The sequence below is a fragment of the Cetorhinus maximus genome, chromosome 13, assembly GCF_964194155.1.
Source record: "Cetorhinus maximus chromosome 13, sCetMax3.hap1.1, whole genome shotgun sequence".
NCBI classification, from domain to species: Eukaryota; Metazoa; Chordata; class Chondrichthyes; order Lamniformes; family Cetorhinidae; genus Cetorhinus; species Cetorhinus maximus.
Window position 1 is genome coordinate 118602945 of NC_135891.1, and position 20487 is coordinate 118623431.

The 20487-nt window shown below is 42.7% G+C and overlaps 1 protein-coding gene and 1 pseudogene across 2 annotated transcripts in view; one reads left to right on the forward strand and one right to left on the reverse strand.

Annotated features, from left to right (window-relative positions):
- LOC144689047 (3',5'-cyclic-AMP phosphodiesterase 4C-like) overlaps positions 1-20487 on the reverse strand; it is a 278616-nt gene that overhangs the window by 200963 nt on the left and 57166 nt on the right. The window lies entirely within an intron of this gene.
- Positions 4958-5076, forward strand: LOC144689273 (5S ribosomal RNA; annotated as a pseudogene).

Consider the following 20487-nt stretch of genomic DNA (forward strand, 5'->3'; position numbering starts at 1 on the left):
ACCATCTGGGACTAAGCCCAGGCTCTAAGGCTAGTCAAGCACTGATGATTGATTTGGTCGGGTGAGAGTAATTATGGTGTATTTGCAAATAGAACAAAAAATGTTTGCTAAATGATGTTTCCTTAATTTGCTTTACAAGTGCAAACATCGAAGTGTCTTGTATACAGCCAACAGTGTGCTAGGATTAGCAGAATCCTTCTTTCCTCGCACCATATTGTAACACAGTCACACATACTTACTGCATCCTGTTTGCAGTTAGCTGCAGGATCCCAGCTGTTACTTTATGATCACAGATGGTCAAACATAAGTGAAATTTCTTTTTGGTTTCATTCTTTAGAAATCACTGGTTCGGCCCCAGCTGGAGTATCAGGTCCAATTCTAGGCACTGCACTTTAAGAAGAATATGAAATGGTGCAGAAGACACTTATGAGAATGTACCAGGGATGAGGGACTTTAGTTATGCAAAGAGATGGGAGAAGCTGGGATTGTTTTCCTTAGACCAGAGAAGGTTAAGGTGAGGTTTAATAGAGGCGTTCAAAATTTTGAAGGATTTTGATCGAATGTTAGATAGATTAGATATGATAGAATTATTTAGAATTAGATAGATACATGGATGGGAGAGGTCTGGAGGGTTATGGACTAGGTGCAGATCAATGGGACTAGAGGAATAATATTTCGGCACAGACAAGAAGGGCCGAATGGCCTGTTTTCTGTGCTGTAGCGTTCTATGGTTCTATGGTTACAATCATGAGATTTATAAGATTGTTATGTTATGGGACTGTGTCTTTAAATTTAAGGTAAAATGAAGGGGGTCATGTGACCTGTTCTGCAGTCTGCCTGACGGTAAGCCTAGGTGGTTTGATTGTTGGAGATCAAAGGAACATTTAGATTGTTTTACTGAGAAGGCGGAAGGTATTTATGCTTGGTGACAATGACAGCATCCTGTGTGCTAACATTGGCTAGAATGTGAGTCTCCATAGTCCCAGAAAAGTGTTGAGAATGTTGGGTTGTAAACAGTTGTGCTTTAATCTATCCATTTAGTTTCAAGATGAAAGAGGGTTGGGCTCTCAAGAATAGCTAATTAGCATTTCTACCTAGAGGCAAGGCCCATGTGATTCTTATTACCATGAGGAAGAGTGCAGAGGAAGCCATTTTTGAGATCAGGTTACAGGCTTCTCTTCAAATCATTGGATATCACAGACAGGCAGCAGTTTTGTGTGGTCAGCAGAGAGAAAAGGCTGCTTGGCTTTGCGAGCTATCACAGCCAGATGCTGGAGGAAGATGGGCTATAGTCGATGAGATGCATCCTGCAGCTATCTAAGGATTTGAGGAGATTTGTCCTGGCATGGGCAGAGGGGAAGAATCATTGAAATAGGCTTTACTGCTTGTAGTGGATTTAGGAAACTCTCCAAAAACTAAGGGACGTGCCTGGAGGCAGTCATTCAAAGTTACTACTTGGCAAAATGAGGAAATGTGAACCCATTGGAAGCTGGAAGCAGCTGTGCATTGCTCACTGTAATGAATCTAATTCTGTGGAGAGTGTGATATGTGATAAGTATAAAAGGGGAACATCCATTTCTGTAGTTTAAACTATAAGTTTCTTACAAGGATAGTGTTTAGTCGTTGATGTTTTAGTCACTTGTTACAGTGAAAGTTTCAAAATGTGTAATCTTGTCATGTCATTCTTTTCAGTTATTAACTGGAAGTTTGAATTTCCTTCTAAACTTTATCAATCTCTATGGGGATTGTAAAAAGAGGGAAAAATGGTTTCCACTGACAGTGTGGGGAGGGGGTGAGGGGCTCAATAACCAGAGGACACAGATTTAAGATAATTGGCAAAAGAATCAGAGGGAAAAAAATGAGGAGTTTTTTTTTTAAATGCGGTGAGCTGTTGTGATCTGGAATGTGCTGCCTGAAAGGGTGATGGAATGGATTCAATAATACCTTTCAAAATAGAATTGGATATACACTTGAAGGGGAAAATTTGCAGGGGAAGGGGAAAAGAGCAGAGGGCTGGGACTATAACTGGGTGCTGTTTAGAAGCAGAGGCACATCGAGCCAAATGGTCTCCTCCTGTGCTATAATATTCTATATTCAAGTACTTGGGGACTCCATCAGAATGTGAAAGCTATTGAATTTATTTTAATTCATTCATGGGATGTGGGCTTCGCTGGCTGGGCCAGCATTTATTGCCCATCCCTTGTTGCCCTTGAGAAGGTGGTGGTGAGCTGCCTTCTTGAACTGCTGCAGTCCATGTGTTGTGGGTACACCCACAGTGCTGTTAGGGAGGGAGTTCCAGGATTTTAACCCAGTGACGGTGAAGGAACGGCGATATTTTCCCAAGTCAGGATGGTGAGTGACTTGGAGGGGAACTTTCAGATGGTGGTGTTCCCATCTATCTGCTGCCCTTGTCTTTCTAGGTGGTAGTGGTTGTGGGTTTGGAAGGTGCTGTCGAAGGAGCCTTGGTGAATTCAGCAGATCTCCCAAGGTATTCCTCCTGTGGATTTGGAATTTGGTCACGATTGTTGCTAACTGATGTGTTCTAAATCTGAAAATCTTGATAATTGTATCTGGTTTTATTGCATAAAGGTCATTCACATATAAGTGCTTATAAATTTGCAAGCCCAGATCATAAAATGCATGGATTTATATTGTAATTAGATCCATCAATCCATCTATACAAAAGGCAGACATTTTACCCTGCATTCATCTCTAAAGCAAGAGAGAGAAAAAGAGACAGTGTGATCAGTCAGCAATGTTTATCTGAATTAATGTGCATTGAGTGATGGGACCTAGATTCATAATTGGAAAGTGTGATCCAGTAGTGAGATGCACAGAGCAGAGGCTGAAGAAACATGTGTGTGTACGTGCACATGCGAATGTGTAAGCGTGGATGCAAGCTTGTGTGTATGTGTGTGTCACACTGGATGTAAGTCATGTGTGATGTCTATGAATAGCCAGTGGAACTCACTGACTGGGATCAAACACAAACACTAGCCACTGAGGTGACAAAGCAGTAGGCTACACTCCAAGTTTCAGCATTTTGTTGTATGGAAGAAATGCAGAGATTGTTAGGGAGGCAGATGGTGCCACAGCCTGACCATCACAAAGCCTGCAGGCATGGGTTAGAGAAGAACAGAGAGAATCCAGGCACCAAGTTACCTGGCACACCCAGTTGGCTCCTACAAGATAATCTGTCCTGGACTGAGGGAGAAAGGAAAAACCTTTTCACCCTCCGGTTGACTCAAGGATTTTTCAGAACAATAAAAAAGCCCAGAGCATTTTGGATTTTGTAAATGGGGCATAACACAAAAAAGAAAATAATTATCATGAGTTTATTTAAAGCATTGGTTAGTTCACAGTTGGAGCACTGTGAGCATTTTTAGGTGTTGCATTGTAGAAAGCACAATGAAGCCAGAGAGAATACACAGTGTAGATTCACCAGGATGATGTCAAACTATAATTATGAGGAGAGACTTGTAATATTAGGACAATTTTCACTAAAGCAGAGGGAAGGCCAAGAAAAGATTTAGTAGATGGTTTTATTTTAATTATGAAGAGTTTTGATAGAGCAAGTTTTTTTTAATTCATTCACGGGGTGTGAGTGTCGCTGGCTCGGTGATGAGTAGGGAAAAGACTATTTCTGCTGGTCCAGGAGTCAGTCACAAAAGGGTCATCAATTTAAAGATGACACAAAGAGGTTAAGGGAAACTTCTTCACACAGAGCTGCTAGAACATGGAATGTTTTGCCACAAGGAATGGTTGGGTTAGAGTCCATAAAATTGTTTAAGGGAAAGTTGGATGGATATTTGAAGCAGGAAGATCAGAACCATGGGGGAGGGTAGGGAAAGAGAGCAGGGCAGTGGATTTAGTTATGAGCCCCCAGTAAAGAACCGGGACAGAATCACTGTGCCAAATAGTAATCTTCTGTCCTTTAAACCTCTCAGTTTTTTCTGGTGCACATAACCCATGTGAGGGTAGAAAGAAAAACTGGGAATATTTTTTTTTGAGTTAACTGCCCATTACATTAAAAGGCAACTGTGTTTTTTGGACAGGAAATTGAACAATGTTTTCCTTAGAAAAGGGAAGGCTGAGGGTGAACCTGATTGAGATCCTTAAGATTATGAAAGGGTTTGGAAGGGCAGACAGGGATGAAAAGCCAGATTTTCCCGGTTGTGTTACAATCTTGACTTCAGCCTCAATTCCGAATCGAGAATCTAGGAGTGGCCGTGGGAGGGTCACTCGCAATCTTCCTGGAGGCACCCAATTAAGAAACCACCTCTGGAAAACCCCACAATTAAAGATACCGAGGGGGCGAGAGAAGCAGGAGGCTCAATCAGAGGGCCCGCAGCCCCATTGGGCAATATGGGCAATGTTGAGACAGGCAGGAGATCGCGAGGTCATCTCAAAATGAGGCACTGTCTGGAGCATTGTGAAAAATTAAAAATCAGACATGGCCACAGCTCTCAGTCCATCATGGTGCATCAGGATCCTACCACAGGGTGGCTTGTGGCAGCAACTGAGGCCATTGCATCCCAGCGGGTTTGTTCTGAGGTGATGGAGAGGAGGCAACGATGGCTCCCCTCAACCTACTGCCCGGAGGCACCTGCATTTTAATTTCAGTCTCCAGCCTCAGTGTGGGAGGCCTGGCCACCATCAGGAAGACCCTGGTAAAATGATTATCTTCCCCCAATGGGCCTAAATGGCTATCCCACCACTATTGGATGGTTGGCCCCTGCAACATTGACCCACATTTGGCAAGATCACTCAGAACTGTATAATGCATAGGCAGGTGGAGGACATTGATTGGATAATTACTTGAGCACATATAAAGAGACACACCTTTAGTTACGGTGCCCCTTTAAGGGCTATCCACTTTTGTTAGTTTATTTGACTTTTTGTTAATTTGTCCCTTTTTTGTTAATTGATTTCATCAAAAGATTATAAATGGGGAGAGGCCTACCGCTATACTAATCTGAAAACATCTGAACTCGCCTGATCTTGGAAGCTAAGCAGACTCAGGCCTGTTTAGTACTTGGATGGGAAACCGCCTGGGAATACTAGGTGCAGTAGGTTTGGTTTTTGTTAGTTGTTACAGTGTTCTTTTGAGGGGCTGTTCCCGTAAATTGTTTAATTTGATTTGTTAATTTGTTAATTTATCCCCTTTTTGTTGATTGGTTATACTCAAAAGGGTATAAATGGGGACGTTTCCTTTGTGATTTTGTCTTTATTTGCACTATCCCTTTAAGAGGCTGCCCCTTTAATTTGTTAATTTGTTTATTTGCTCATTTGTTTTCTTTTACTCAAAAGAGTATAAAGAGATACTTATTGTCAGTGGAGGGGGAGTAGAGTTAGGAGCTATATGCTTGTAATGTTTCACTCTGAATAAATCTACATCTGAGTAAAGACTGACTTCTGGTCTCTAACTTCACTAACTGGTCATCAGGAGTTTAACAAATAGCAGGAACGCATTGGGTAACTGACATAATAGCGACATTCCAATTTTAGCGACATTCCCTGTAAAACTCTTTAAATTACCTCTAAAGGAACTGGAAAATTCAGCCGGATATTTCCACTTGTGCGGATGGCTAAAGCTATCGGGCCAGGCATATAAGATAGTCACCAAGAAATCCAATCGGGAATTCAGAAGAAACTTCTTTACCCAGAGAGAATGTGGAATTTGCTACCACAAGCTGTTGAGGCAAATGGCATGGATACACCTAAGGAGACATTAGATAAACACAGAGGTGGGAACAAAATAGAAGAATATGGGATGAAGAGGACTGGGAGAAGGTTTGTGGTGGAACATAAACCCTGGAATGGATCAGTTGGGCTGAATGACCTGTTTCTGTGCTGTAAATTTGTCATAAATTCTAGACATGTTACATCAATGACCCCAGCTTGCCACGTAAAAAAAACTCTCCCACAATCTGTATTCCATACATTAAAATAACACTCATTGCAATTTTTCCCTTTGATTTTCCCCAGCTCTTACCTCGGATGTCAGTTTAATTTATTTCTGGTCATCCTAACTGAATCTTATTTGCATAACTGTAATTACAGTAATTGCAGTGAGTGGGCTGGGGTGGGTTATTATACTAGAGAGGACACAGGTTGCTAATTTAAGAATGCAAGAGTGAGGTCACAACTCTGAACCCTCTATTCAATAGCTCTGATTCACAAATCAGAGAAATCCTCTTAACTTTCCTCTTAACTTTCCTCACTTATTCCTCCAAGGCTGCAAATAAACCATCCTACACAACCTTCCTTCCCCCATACACTCAAATTTGAAATAAACATTCATTGCACTATTTCTTACTCAGACTTGTACTTTTCCAAACTTCACACTTTCAATCTGAGGAAGGAAAGTTTAAATCAGTGATACTTGAGTGCCAGCCTTGGTTCAGTGGTAGCATTCCCTGGAAAGGTCATAGGTTCAAATTCCGCTCCAGAGAGTTGAGCACATAATCTAGGCAGACACTCCCTGGTGCTAGTGCTGAGGAAGTGTTGCACTCTCAGGTGTGATGTTTGACCAAGTCCGTGTCTGCCCTGTCAGGTGGATGTGAAAGATTCCACAGCATTAATTGAAGAAAAGCCATGGGGCTTCTCCATAGGGTTTTAGTTAATATTTGTCCCTCAACCAACACCAAAAAAAGACAATCTGACCATGTGTCTCATTGCTGTCCATGGGACCTTGTCATGTGTAAATTGGTTGTGTTTCCTCCATTACAGCAACAACAAACTTCAAAAGCATTTCACTGAATGTAAAGTACCTGGAGATGTCCTGGGATACAGGAATGTAACTGAACAAAGAAACATACGAACCGTTAGACATTAAAAAAAACAATGTTCATTTGTTCTCATTCTACCACCCTGATGGTCATATGACATAATGATAATGGAGTTATTGACTAATCATCACAATTAATCTCACAATTAGTCTACAGCAGACATGAGGCAAGGAAGAGTTTAACATCGAGAGCTTTGCAAACGCAGGTCTAAATTTGCACATTCTTTCCAAGCACGCTACACTTACGACATGTCAAGTCTCAAATTACTCATACACTGAAACCAAGAATGTTATTTTCTGAAAGAAACCAATCTGTTTGGCATTGGAATGAATTAATATAACTGCTCCCACCATCTCAGTGGGATTGACCAGCCATTCACTGAATGGTGGAAATGTGAGGCTGAAGGGATTTGAGATGTAACTATTGGCATTTAAATCTTATCATTTTGCTACAACATATTAATCTCTCTAGCCTCATCTCCTATCCTGTTTAGTTTTGGTGGAATCCTGCACTATTGGCCTCAACACCTCATCTTCTTCATCATAAATAAAACTATCAGCATAGCATATGCCATCACTATTACACTCAGAAAGCACTGGGAAAATGTTTCTCCAGGTGCTGTATTAACCAAAAGATCTATTCAGAGAAATTAAGGCATTTTATGTTGTTACCCTGGTACTCTGCACTGTTCTAGTTTCCATATTACAAAAAATGATAGAAGCACCGGTGAAGGTGCAGAAAGGAATCCAAAAGATAATACCAGAACTGAGAGGTAGAAAAACTAAACAGGCTGGGGCTCTTCCCTCGAGAAAAAGGAATCTAACAGAAATCTTGAAAATTATGAAGGGGTTCGATAAGGCAGTTGTAGAGAAGATGTTTCCACTTGTGGGTGGAGAACATGCAAATTGAAAACACAACATTTATAAAACTAAGCTGCACAATCAGACACCACTTAGGAAACATTTAAATATAGACAAACTGAAAGCAAGAGAGAGCTTCAAGAGATTTCCCAAGCACTGTGGAGCAGTGCGATCAGGAGTGGCAAGATTCAGTCTGAGCTTTTACCAGTGCTTCATGCTCACATTTTATTTCTGTATCTTTCAACAACAAAAGCAGCTTGAATTAACCCCAATAGCTGCAGGTTACCAGGGAATTATTAGGAACCCTGTTGTCTTCAAATTGTGACAATGTAGAATAGCACCAATGCCTCGATCCGCCATCATTGTCATCATTCCCCCCCCACCCCACCACTTTCAGTGAGGTGACTCAGATCAAAATGGCTCCAAACATCCTCATCACTGGAATTACTCTGCTTTCAATGACACTGCTATTGAATCTTTCACCCCCTCACCTTCCCAAGTTAACCTTGAAAGATGATGCACCTTGACAGGAATTCTTGATTTTGAATAACTAAACATAAGAAAAGAAAAAGCCTTTCATAGGATCAAACCTATTCCACCCACCCAATTTAACCACCTTCTTTGGCATATCATGGGCTTCACCTACCATTTCATCTTCTTTTACAGCCCAGATGCACTCTACCCCATCATGGACTCTGCCCACACATTTAATCCCTTAAAAGAAGGTTTATAATCCTAAAAGATGAACAACCATATTTTCACATCTTCACTATTCAATCTTTTTTCTGCCGCCCTCAGCAGCAGATATGCTCCCTCTCTCCCCAGCACCACAGGATAATTATACCCCATGGAGTATTTACACACCAATCCATCTATTATTGAAAAATGATTAGATAGTTAAGCAATGACAAAACAAACAGTATCCATAAAGCCTGGTATAACTCAAAAGTCTATTCTACGGTGTTGTAAGTCACTCTCGCCGCTCGCTAAGGATCACTGACTGTGGTCAGCGACAGCAATGGGTGGTGCCCGCTCTATTGGTTGGACCATTGATGAGGAACGAGTTGAAGCTGTAAATTTTATCAGAGGAATATAGGGTTATAGAAGGATGCTGGAGGTGGGCACTCTCAAGGGGGCTGGACAAGGCGGCAAGCTGCTCCAGCTCTCTTGCCTGGGTTTTTCAGGTCAATTTTGCAACATTGCTCCCTTCACTTTCCCAATATAAAAGGTGGATATCCGGACCTATCTTATGTAATGGAGTGTGTAACACACACACAAACACAAACACAAACCCCCCAAAACTGATCATACACCCCCACCGCGTGTATAAACACATACATGCACCCTACACTGATACATGTCTCTTTTTTTTTAAAAGGGATTAAACTTTTGTTTTTGCATTTGGATTTATTTTCCCACCCTTCCGGCGCTCCCCGTTTCCCGCTTACCGTCTGAAACCATGAAAAGAGGTGGGCCAGGACATCCGCGGTTTCTTCAACCCAGGTCTATCACCGTTCTCCGGGGTCTGAAAATTGTCCGGAGCTCGGTGGTACATGTACCTCTCGGTATCCGAGTAGAACCTCTGCTTGATCTTGATGTGTGTCCTCGGTTGCCTCCATAGGTGTTTGGGAGGTTTGGCTGTCCCTACACCTTCTCTGACCAGGGCTGAACATTTCAGCGACTCCATCGGGGTGAAGTGGACGTGGAGAGAGACTGGCTGAAGTTGGATTTGACCGCTTAGTGCACCTTCGCTAAAGCTAGTGCAAGAGCAGAAGTGGGCTGGACCGAGCCGGAGAGGAACCGGCTCTACTTAAACGCTGAAGAGATATTTAAAGGGGCCAACTGATTCCTTTATATCTCGAAGTATATTTCAAACGGAAGGGAGGGGTAATTCAGAATGAACAGGCTGGGTTAGGATTAAGTCGCTGTCCATCAACCTGGGTGCTGAAAGTTCAGCGTCAAACGCAGCCTCTTTAAATCTTAGAATATCCGCTTATTTTTATATAAATAATGCCCAGATTTAAACCCCAATCCGAATTTATAATTCGTACCCCATTCATATATTAAAGGTTATTGATACAGATTTGGAAGCCGATTAAATGCAATGTTTTTAACAGAGAGGTGAATCGTTAGGAGGATTCACATTTCGATCAGTTAGAAACGATTCATCGAACTATAATCAAAAGAATCCCAACTTGTTTTAAAAAAAAAACCTTTAAGTATTTCAACCAAAGTTAAATAAAACTTTAAAAAAAACGGCGTACTCACAGCCTCGACAGGGAGTATTTGAAAAGGATTATTCCAGATACTGTTAAAACATTACATCTATTTTATCCCCAAAGTAAGTGTTTGGGGGAAGGCGGGGTGGGGGGGGGGGCGGTGTACAGGGGGGTAAATTGGCGATTTGCTTCCCAGAAACGCTTCAGCTCGGTCGGGGTCAGGAGCGGATCTGAAATCTCAGCTCTTTGCTCGAGGTGCTTAAAGCAGGCTTAAATTTTAACAAGCTGACTGGATCGATCGATCTTGCAATCTGAAATCATTAATAAATAACTCAGTCTCAACCCATCAATCAGTTGAAGGCGGCGCGGGCGTCCCTGGGGAGAAAGGAAGATTCATCCTTTCCTGTCTAATTCCTGTCGGTTCCCATCTCGAACAGCAATTCCGTACTAAACCTGGAACCAGGATTTCTCCCATGGATATCCTACAGCCCCAACTCTCCATGATCCCTGCTCCATTGTGAGGAACGAAAGCTCTCAGAGCTCAATTACTGACACTGCCTTCGAGGTGGATTGACCCGTTTCAGCTCTCACTTTCCTTCAGTTTTCTCCGCGTCACAATAAAATACATTCGGAGACCCCGATATCAACAGCCCGACCGAGTGCGAAAATCGGAGCTCATCAGACCTGATTCACCAGCTCTGCCTTTCAACATGGATCGAAAGTGGGAGACAAGAGAGGCACTCCCTAAACCAAGCGAACAATCATCTCCCAACCAGCAAAACAGGTCCCCAAATACACCTAGAATTTAAAACAAATGCCAACAGAAACAAATCATATTGCCCCCTCTCACTACACCTACACATAAAATAGTTCCCTATAATTATATCAATCATTTGAAAAATAACTTTATAGGCTTTGAACAGGGGGAACAGGATCCTTTGTAAAAAAAAATGTTATTAATCATTAAATCTATTTTGGGGTATAAATTTCTAAAAATTTATTCTCAGGATGTGGCCTTCGATGGCAAGCCCAGCATTCATTGCCCATCACTAACTGCCCCTGTGAAGTTAATGGTGGGCCTTTTTTCTTGAAGTTCTGCAGTCGGGGTGGTGAAAGTACCCCCGCCCTGCTCTTCAGTAAAGAGTTCTAGGATTATGGCCCAGTGGTGAAGAAATGGGCAAGATGCTTCCAATTCGGCATGGTGTGTGACTCGGAAGGGAGGGGGGTGCTGGGGGGACCTAGGAATTGTTCTCATGCACCTGATGTCCTTGTCCTTTTCGGAGGTTTGGGAGGTGCTGTCAGGTTCTGCTATGTATCAAGCAGGGTGAGGTTACTGCTAACCCCTTGGTGTCTTTATTCAATGGGTGACTTTAAAAGAGGGGCACACAGGGCGATTTGGCACGAGCAAACTCACAGCTGGCACAGAAACCATGCCAGGTGGTACAGGAACAGAACGAGATTTTGCTGGCTGGGGTGAGAGGGGGATGAACTCAACATTTTGTCAACTTGGTAGGAACTCAGAGCCAGGGAGTGCTGATTTGCACAGTGTGAAAACCTAACTGAAAACCACACTGGGAATCAGCAACCTAAAATGGAGGTGGAAGATGGGAGACAGAGGTTCTTGGAAGCAGAATGGCATGGTGTGGGAGTCTTCCAAAACCACATTGGTCAACATCAAAATGACCCCATTGATGTCACTTCACAATGCTGATCAATTCCATCACTGGTTGGAGAACATTTCTCATTGTTCAACTGTTTTATTTCATCCATAACTCTGCTGCCCATAGCCTAATTCACACAAAGTCCCATGCACCCATCACCCCTCACTGAACTACACTGATGCCAAGTCTGGCAATGCCTCAAATTTAAAATTCATACCCTTGTTTTCAGTCTGTCTCTATCTCTGTAGCCTCCTCCAACCTTACAACTCTCCAAATCTCTGTGCTTCTCCAATTCTGACCTCTTGCACATTGCCTGTGTTAATCACTCCACCTTTGCTAGCCCTGACTTCAGCTGCCTAGATTCTAAACTCTGGAATTCCTTCCATAAACCTCTCTTGCCTCCTTTAAGATATTCCTTAAACCCTAGATCTTTGAGCAAGCTTTTGGTTGCCTGTCCTAATATCTCATTATGTGGCTTGGTGTCAAATTTTGTTTGATAATGCTCCTGTGAAGCACCTTGAGAAGCCTTACTATGTTAAAGGTGCTGTATAAATGAAAGTTGTTGTTCGATGCCCAATACAGTGAGGAGGGATATTGATGCTTGGAGGGTCCAGAGAAAGGGTAAAGAAATCAAGTTGTGCTCACATTCTTTGTCACAACCCAGTGACCCGGACTAGAAAGGTTGTGTGTGTGTAGAATTCATGCAACAATATAATCAGTTTCCATTTTGATTCTCCCAAGTCACTAGCACACCAACACTTACTGTCTAGTCTCAGGAATGATGTGCAGTGAGGAACCATAGGAACTGTACCCAAAGTGTATTCAAATAGGAAAACTGGAAAGTGAGGCCTACGGCAGTAATAAAATGTTGGAAAGTCTCCTTTAAGAGGAAAATACTTGGCAATATTTTAACAAAGTGAAATGTCAGAAAAGGAACAACTGCATTTTTAAATGCAAACTAATTGGCAGTGTTTGATAATGAGAGGATTGTTGCATGATTGAACAAGCTGTTGTAACAAGGAATTTTCAGAGAATTACATACTGATTTAGAGATTAACAGAATGCAAATGAGGTTTGATCTGGCAGAATTTGTCTTAACCTGGATCATTGGCACAGACTGAGTCAGTTGGGGACCAAAGATTAGAGGAAATCGTAGAAAACGTGAGGTTACAGAGATAGGGAGGGGCAAGGCCATGGAGGGATTTGAAAACAAGGAAGTGAATTTTAAAATTAAGGCATTGATGGTGGAACAAATATAAGTCAGCAAGCAGAGAGAGTGATGGGTGAAAGGACTTGGTGTGAGTCAGGAAATCAGGCAGCAGATTTTTGGATGAACCCAAGTTTATGAAGGGTGGAAAAGGAGAGACCAGCCAGGAGAGCATTGAAGTAGTTGAGCCTCGGGTCCACAAAGGCAGGGATGAGGACCAAGCCATCGGTCAGGTGCAGCATAGCTGGGTGCAGAGTAAGGACGTTTTGGCTGGGATTCTCTCCATCGTCAGATGCTCATTGTTTTAGTTCAGTCATGAATACCTACTTGGATGAAGTACAAGAGAACCATCTGTACTCCAGCAACAACCAATGAATCTGAGAAGGAAGGAGGGGGAAATAGAAAATAGGCAAACAAAAAAACAGAAAGAAAATGCACTGAGAAGGGACAGAGAGAAACAATATACTTCTAGCAATTTTAAAATGGAAAACTCATTTCTAAAATGAACAGACTCCCCCACAATACTGATTCATCCAGCTCCCATAGCACCAGCTCTGTTATTGCTACTGGAGTACACAAGAAAACTGTGCAATTATTACTGGAGGTCAGGTTTCATGTCTATGCTGATGACATCCAGCTCTATCTAACTGCCAACTCGCTTGACTGCACCCCCCCCCCCACCCCCACCCCCAACAATTTCCCCCCTCTCCCACCACCACCATTCACTGTCTCTGATTTGTCATGATGCTTGTCCAACATCCAGTACCAGATGATCAAATACTTCATGCAACTGACGATTGGAAATATTGAAATAATTAACTTTAGGCCCCACCACAAACTCTGTTTCCTAGCCACCAACTCCATCTCTCTCCTAGAATGCTGTCTGAGACCGAACCAGACATTTCACAACTTTGGTGTGATATTTAATGCTGAGATGAGCTTCTGACCACATATCTATTCAATGACTAAAACTGCCTCCTTCCACCTCCATTATATTTCCTGACTACATTCCTGTATCAGTGCATCTGCTGCTGAAAACCCTTATCCATGCCTTTCTCACCTCCAGCCTTCAGTATTCCAATGCTCTTCTGGCCAATCTCTTACATTCCACCCTTCATAAAATTCAACTTGTTGAAAACTCTGCTGATTGCAACTTACCTTGCCCATAGTCCCAATCACCCATCACCTCTACACTTGCTGACTTGCATTGGCTTCCAGTTCAGCAACATTCCCATCCTTGTGTTCAAGTCCCTCCATTGCCTTGCCTATTCCAATCTCTGTAACCTCCTCCCTACAATCCTTTAAGATCTCAGTACTTCTCCAATTCTGGCTTCTTGCGCCCCTCTGATCGCTCCACCATTGATGGTCATGCCTTCAACTGCCTGGGTCCTAAGCTCTGGAATTCCCTCCCTAAACCTCTCTGTCTCTCTACCTCTCTTTCTTTCTTTAACACACTCCTTGAAACCCACCTTTCTGAGCCAGCTCTTGGTTACATGTCCTAATACTGCCTTATTGACTCAGTGTCAAATTTTGTTTAGTAACACTCTTGTGAAGAGTCTTGGGATATTTTACTATGTTAAAAGTGCTATATAAATGCAAGTTGTTGATGTGGTGCCTGTGGGACTCTTATCCCAACGAGAGTTGGCCCCTGAGGTGAAGGATGGGTGGAGGGGGATGGATAGAAAAAGGTAAAGAAAACAGGAAATAGAGCTTTGGAGGGCAGCTGTTTATAGAACTTGCAGGAAAGAGACAGCAGGTGTTTCAACATTAACAAATATTGAAATTCTCCTCTAATCATTTCCAAACATACAGAAAACTCAGGCTTATCAGATTTATTTAATTAGTTTTTTGTGCTTAGGAAAAGGTCACAGACTTGTTGAATGATGAGGGCTCTGTTCCTACAGTTATTTTCATGCCTGTGACTTTCTCTCTCTGTGATGGCTGCCTTCTATCTTTCAGGTTAATTTTAATGATGTGTAAATAGAGCAGAACAATAAAGGTTCAATGAGAGCAAAGGTACCTGCATAACATAGCTTTTAACACTGTAACTGTACCCTAGCCTGAGGCAGAGAGAGAGGTTGGTGAGTAATCGGGGCAGAAGACAGATAGAAGAGAGTGCAATGGGAGAAGGACAGAGCTGTAAAAGGAGATGTCACGATGTGTGCGGAGATAGAGGGTGTAGTTCCCATGCATATGTTTACTATCCCCCTGTTAAATCATGTCCTGTGCTTTTTGAAGATGGGGGTTGATCTGAAATGAGTTTAATGTAAGCCAGTTAGAAATTCTACTCAAAATTAGAGAAAACAGGGGAGCGATGGAGATATCTGCCACTCAAAACATGGAAGAGTGTGAGGATCAAAATGAAAATCAGAAATCATTTGAATATAGAAAATTAAATTTTATTAACTTGACAAAACAGATTATTTTCATTAGTATGGAATTATGTTTAAGAAAAGCTTATCGGTTTGAAATCATAGCACACAGACAAACAGAACCAACATCCATTACCTTTATTAGTCCTCATTGAAGAAAATGAATCAACAGAATTGTTACGGTGTGGAAGGAGGCCTTTTGGCCCATCGTGTCTGCCTCGGCTCTCTGAGCATTTTAACTTAGTGCCAAGAATGACACAGTGTTTTTAAAGTTTTGTCTGATGCACCAGGGCTGGTGTGTTGCTGCTATGACAAGCTCTACCTGAATATATAGAGTACTTTAAATACAGGAAAATGTCCCAAGCCATTCCAAGAATAGTGAAGAACAGCCATAGAAGGAAGAGAGAGCTAGAGCTGATTAGCTGGAGTTGGGTTTTTGTAAAGTGTTTGAACGTAGAGAAACCAGGAGGCAAAGGGGTCCAAGGGAAGGGAGGTGCAGGGGAGACAGCAGCAATTAGGTTTGTGGAGTGTAGAGGGGGTGGGTGTCGGTTGAGACCTAGAAAGGGATGAGTGGAAGCATTAGGAGGGGTCCTTGGTGAGTCCACAACAAGATTTATAGTCAAGGACGCAGCTGAAAGTTAATATGTCAATAATATGTTGATAAAATGGAAGAGAGTGAAGATCAGCAAGTACAAATGAGGCAGTGCAGGATAGATGATCAGCACAGAATGCTTTTCACAGTAGATTTACAAGATTTGACCTTCTGACAGCTTCTTAATTTCCCAGTGTCCACCAGCACTGTGACAACAGGAACTGCTAAAGGGACTATATAGGAACAGAAGGAGGCCATTCAGCCCCTCAAACCTGCTCTGCCATTCAATGAAATCATGCCTGATCTGCACCTCCACTCCATTGACCTGTCTCGGTACCATATCTCTTAACAGTCTTGCCCAATAAAACTCTATCAATCTCAGTTTTGCCATTTTCAATTGACCCCCCCCCTCCGTCAGCCTCAACAGCTCCGTGGGCAAGATTGTTCCAAAGTGTTTCCTGACATCACCACTGAACATCGTGGTACAATTTTAAGGTTATGCCCTCTTGATTTGAACTCCCACCACCAGAGGAAATAGTTTCTTTCCATCGAGTCTGTCAACTCCCTTAATCATCTTAAACACCTCAATTAGATCACCCTCAACTTCTATACTTGTTGGAATCATTTAGTGAGTGTCCTCCTCAGTATCCACCACCTCCCTCAGAGGAAATCTCAATGCTATTAACATAGTAACTGCAAAGCCCCATATGTTTGAGATAATCAAATAAACTTTTCCAATGTGAGCGTATCTGTCTGCCCAGCTTAGCATCTTTCAATAATGATTGAAGGTAGAAAAATGCAGCGAATTCAAAATTAATTTAATAATTGCGAGAATACAGAAACAGAGGCCTGACTGTCTTGACACAAATGTGCATAATGCAAAATCATTGCCTTTAATCAAATGTTGCAGTATTGTCATTCTGTATGGCAGACCTCACCAAAAGCCCCCAATTACCCAGCACAGCAACAATATTATGATTCAGGAAAAAAATTACCTACTTATAAAAGAACACATCCAGACACAAATATCAATAGTCCCTACATGCTGTTCAAATGTTCCAGTAACAAATACTGCACTTGCTGTTTTTCCCAAGTACTTCAACAACAAGTTGCATTTGTATAGCACTTGTAACATTGTAAAATGCCCAAGGCACTTCACTGGAGTGATTGTCAGGCAAAATTTGCCACCAAGTTACATAAAGTGATAGTAGGCCAGGTGATCCAAAGCTTGTAGCTTTTAAGGAATGTCCTAAAGGAAGAGAGGGAGGTGAAGAAGTGGGGAAGGAATTCCAAAGCTTAGATCCCAAATGCTGAAGACCCGCTGCCAATGGTGAAGCGATTAAAATTAGGGATGTGTAAGAGGCCAGAATTTGAGCAGCATAGAGATCTCAAAGGGTTGTAAGGATGGAGGAAATGACTGAGATCGGGAGGGGCAAGGCCATGAAGGCCATTTGAAAACAAGAACGAAAATCTCAAAATTGAAAACCAATGTAGGTTAGTGAGCTGATGGGTAAATAGGACTTGATGTGAGTTAAGATATCGGCAGCAGAGTTTTGGATAATTCAGATTTATGAAGGTTGGAAGATGGGAAGCCGACCAGGAGAGTGTTAGAATAGTGGAGTCTAGAGGTATTGAAGGCATGGATGAGGGTTTCAGCAGAAGAAGAGCTGAGTCAGGGGCAGAGATATGTGATGTTACAGAGATGAAAGTGGATGGTCTTATTGATGGAGAGTTTATATGCTTGGAAGCTCATCTCAGGGTCAAATATGGCACCAAGATTGTGAATGGTTTGGTTCAGCCTTTGGCAGTGGCCATTGAGCAGGATGCAGGCAATGGCTAGGAATGGAGTTTGTGATGGGTCTGAACACGATTGTCAATCTCCGGCCCCCAATCAAACCCCACGCCAGTTTGATAAGGTTAGAGTGCCAGGACCTCCACCCTCAACCAATCTTTCATAAGGTTTCCCATTTCTGGAATCTCTGAAAATCTGTTTTATATTCCAAAGAACACTTAATTAACAATCTTTGAGAAATGCCTCACTTTCTTGATTTAAATATCCCTGTTTGTATTCAGAGGTGAATCATTCTGAGTAATGAATGTATTAAAATTAGATTCCCTTATCCACAATTTTAGAATGAGATTTACTTGTTAAGTGAGCTAACTTCCAAGCAGGCAGGGGAAAATGCAGAATGTCTTAACAAGCCTCCTACTTCTACATCAATTCTCATTTCCTACATGACAATCATGTGTTCAGCACCATTCGCGGCTCCTCAGATACTGAAGCAGCCCATGTCCATTAGCATCAAGACCTGGACAACATTCCAGCTTAGGCTGATAAATGGCAGATAACTTCTGCACCACACAAGTGCCAGGCAATGACCATTTCCAACAAGAGAGAATCTAACCATCTCCCCTTCATGTTCAACAGCCTTACCATCACTGAATCCCCCACCATCAACTTCCAGAAACCAGAAACTGAACTGGACCAGCCATATAAATACTGTGGCTGCATGAACAGGTCAGAGGCTGGGAGTTCTGCTGTGAGTAACTCACCTCCTGACTCCCCAAAGCCTGTCCATCATCTACAAGGCACAAGTCAGGAGTGTGATGGGATGTGCTCCACTTGCCTGGATGAGTGCAGCTTCCACAATACTCAAGAAGTCCGACAGCATCCAGGACAAAGCAGCCTGCTTGATTGGCACCCCATCTACCACCTTCAACCTTCAGTCCCTCCACCACCGACGCATAATAGTAGCAGTGTGTACCATCTACAAGATGCACTGCAGAAACTCACCAAGGCTCCTTCAACAGCACCTTCCAAACCCACGACCGCTATCACCTAGAAGGACAATCTCAGCAGACACATGGGAACACCACCACCTGCAAATTCCCCACCAAGCCACTCCCCATCCTGACTTGGAAATATATTGCTTCACTTTCGCTGAGTCGAAATCCTGGAACTCCCTTCCTAACAGCACTGTGGGTGTACCTACACCATATGGACTGCAGCGGTTCAAGAAGGTGGCTCACCACCACCTTCTCAAGGGCACTAGGGATGGGCAATAAATGCTGGCCTAGCCAGCGACACCCACATCCCATGAACAAATAAGAAAAATGATTACATCACTTCATTGACTGTAAAGAGCTTTGGGGTGTAATGAAGAGGTGAAAAGGGTTATAAAAATGTCATTTCTTTTCTCTCCCTCCCTAATTCCAGTGCCTTTAGTAGTGTATAAATCTTCAGTACAGCCATGTGATGTGGAATGAGTTGTACAGAATGCAAGTTATGCTGTACTGGGCTCATTCTAGAACACAACATACATTGAATATGCAGTCAGAGAAGAGAGAAGGAGAAGATAGGAAAACAATCAGAGTGATAGGAAGGAGCATTAGAGCTTGCAACCTTTGACCAAAATGGGTGCAGGATCAGACTGGGGCAGCGGGTGGCACATTAGTGTGAAAGGATGGGAGAAAGATGAGCTAGGGTGGGGAGGGGGTGAGATAAGGTGGGGGAGGAGTGTGATTGGGTGCACAAGGTGGGTGAGATGGGTGAGCGAGCCGAGAGATAGGTGGGCAGGGATGATATAGGACAGGGAAAGATTAAAGTGAACGTTTGCGTTCTGACATGCTTTGCTAATGGAAGCTCATTGAAAACCTGCGTAACCAACCACTCCAGGGCGGGACACAAAAAGGAAATAGACGTTCATTTTACATTCTATAAATTTCCAGAAATGGAAGCTCAATGGTTAACCCATTCAATTCAAGATTCACGGTTTGGAATGTTAAGGTATAGTGGGAACTGAAAGAGAGAAAAGTAGTGAGAAGGTGATATCTGGAAGTTTAATACTGACAGCCCCTGCAGTGAATCATATCATTTCTTCACGATGGTCTCTGTCAATGGAGTGGAACCCGCTTGATACCTTCCAATGTGCTATAGGCCAAGCCCACCATGAACCATCAGGAGAACCCAGTGAACATTGAAGTAACTTTTGAATCCACAGCTGCAACCAACAAGCAGAACATAACTGGAGCCAAAGGTCATCAGGCACATTCCCTGCACAGACCAGGAACAACACTACCCATCATGGGGTCTATTCAACCCATAATCCATCCATAATGCAACCCTGTCCATTGTGAACTTCATCCAACCCAACTCAACCTCCCATTGACAGCACCATCTCCAAATCAGGAGGTGTGGATTCGAGCCCCACTCCAGAAGGTCAAACACATGATCCAGGCTGACACTCCCAATGCAGTACTGAGAGACTGCTGCACTGTCAGAGGTGCCAAGACATTAAACCTAGGCTCCATCTACCTCCTCAGGTGGATGGAAAAGATTTCACAGCACTATTTGAAATAAGGGCAAGTGTGTTAGCCAACATTTATCCCTCAATTGACACCACTTAAAAACACAGACCAGCTGACCAATCATCCCTGTTCCATATGTGGCACTGTTATTCTGAATAACACGGCTGCTGCATCGACTTATAACTGTGACACGACATTAAACAAATTCAAGCCTTTCTCACTTGCTCGTGTCTTGTAATTTGATAAATGGCTGATTTCAGCCTTACCAACAGGTTTCCTACAGAAAAGAACGTACAGCCCTTGTCCTCCCGTTAACTCTCTTTATCCCAACGTCCTGCTGCTATTTATCCCTCAACCAACAGCACTAAATCAGATTAGTTAGTCTTTTATCTCATTGTTGTTAGTGGGAGCTTGCTGCGTGCAGATTGACTGCTGCATTCCCCATACATTACACAAGTACCACACTTCAAATACTAC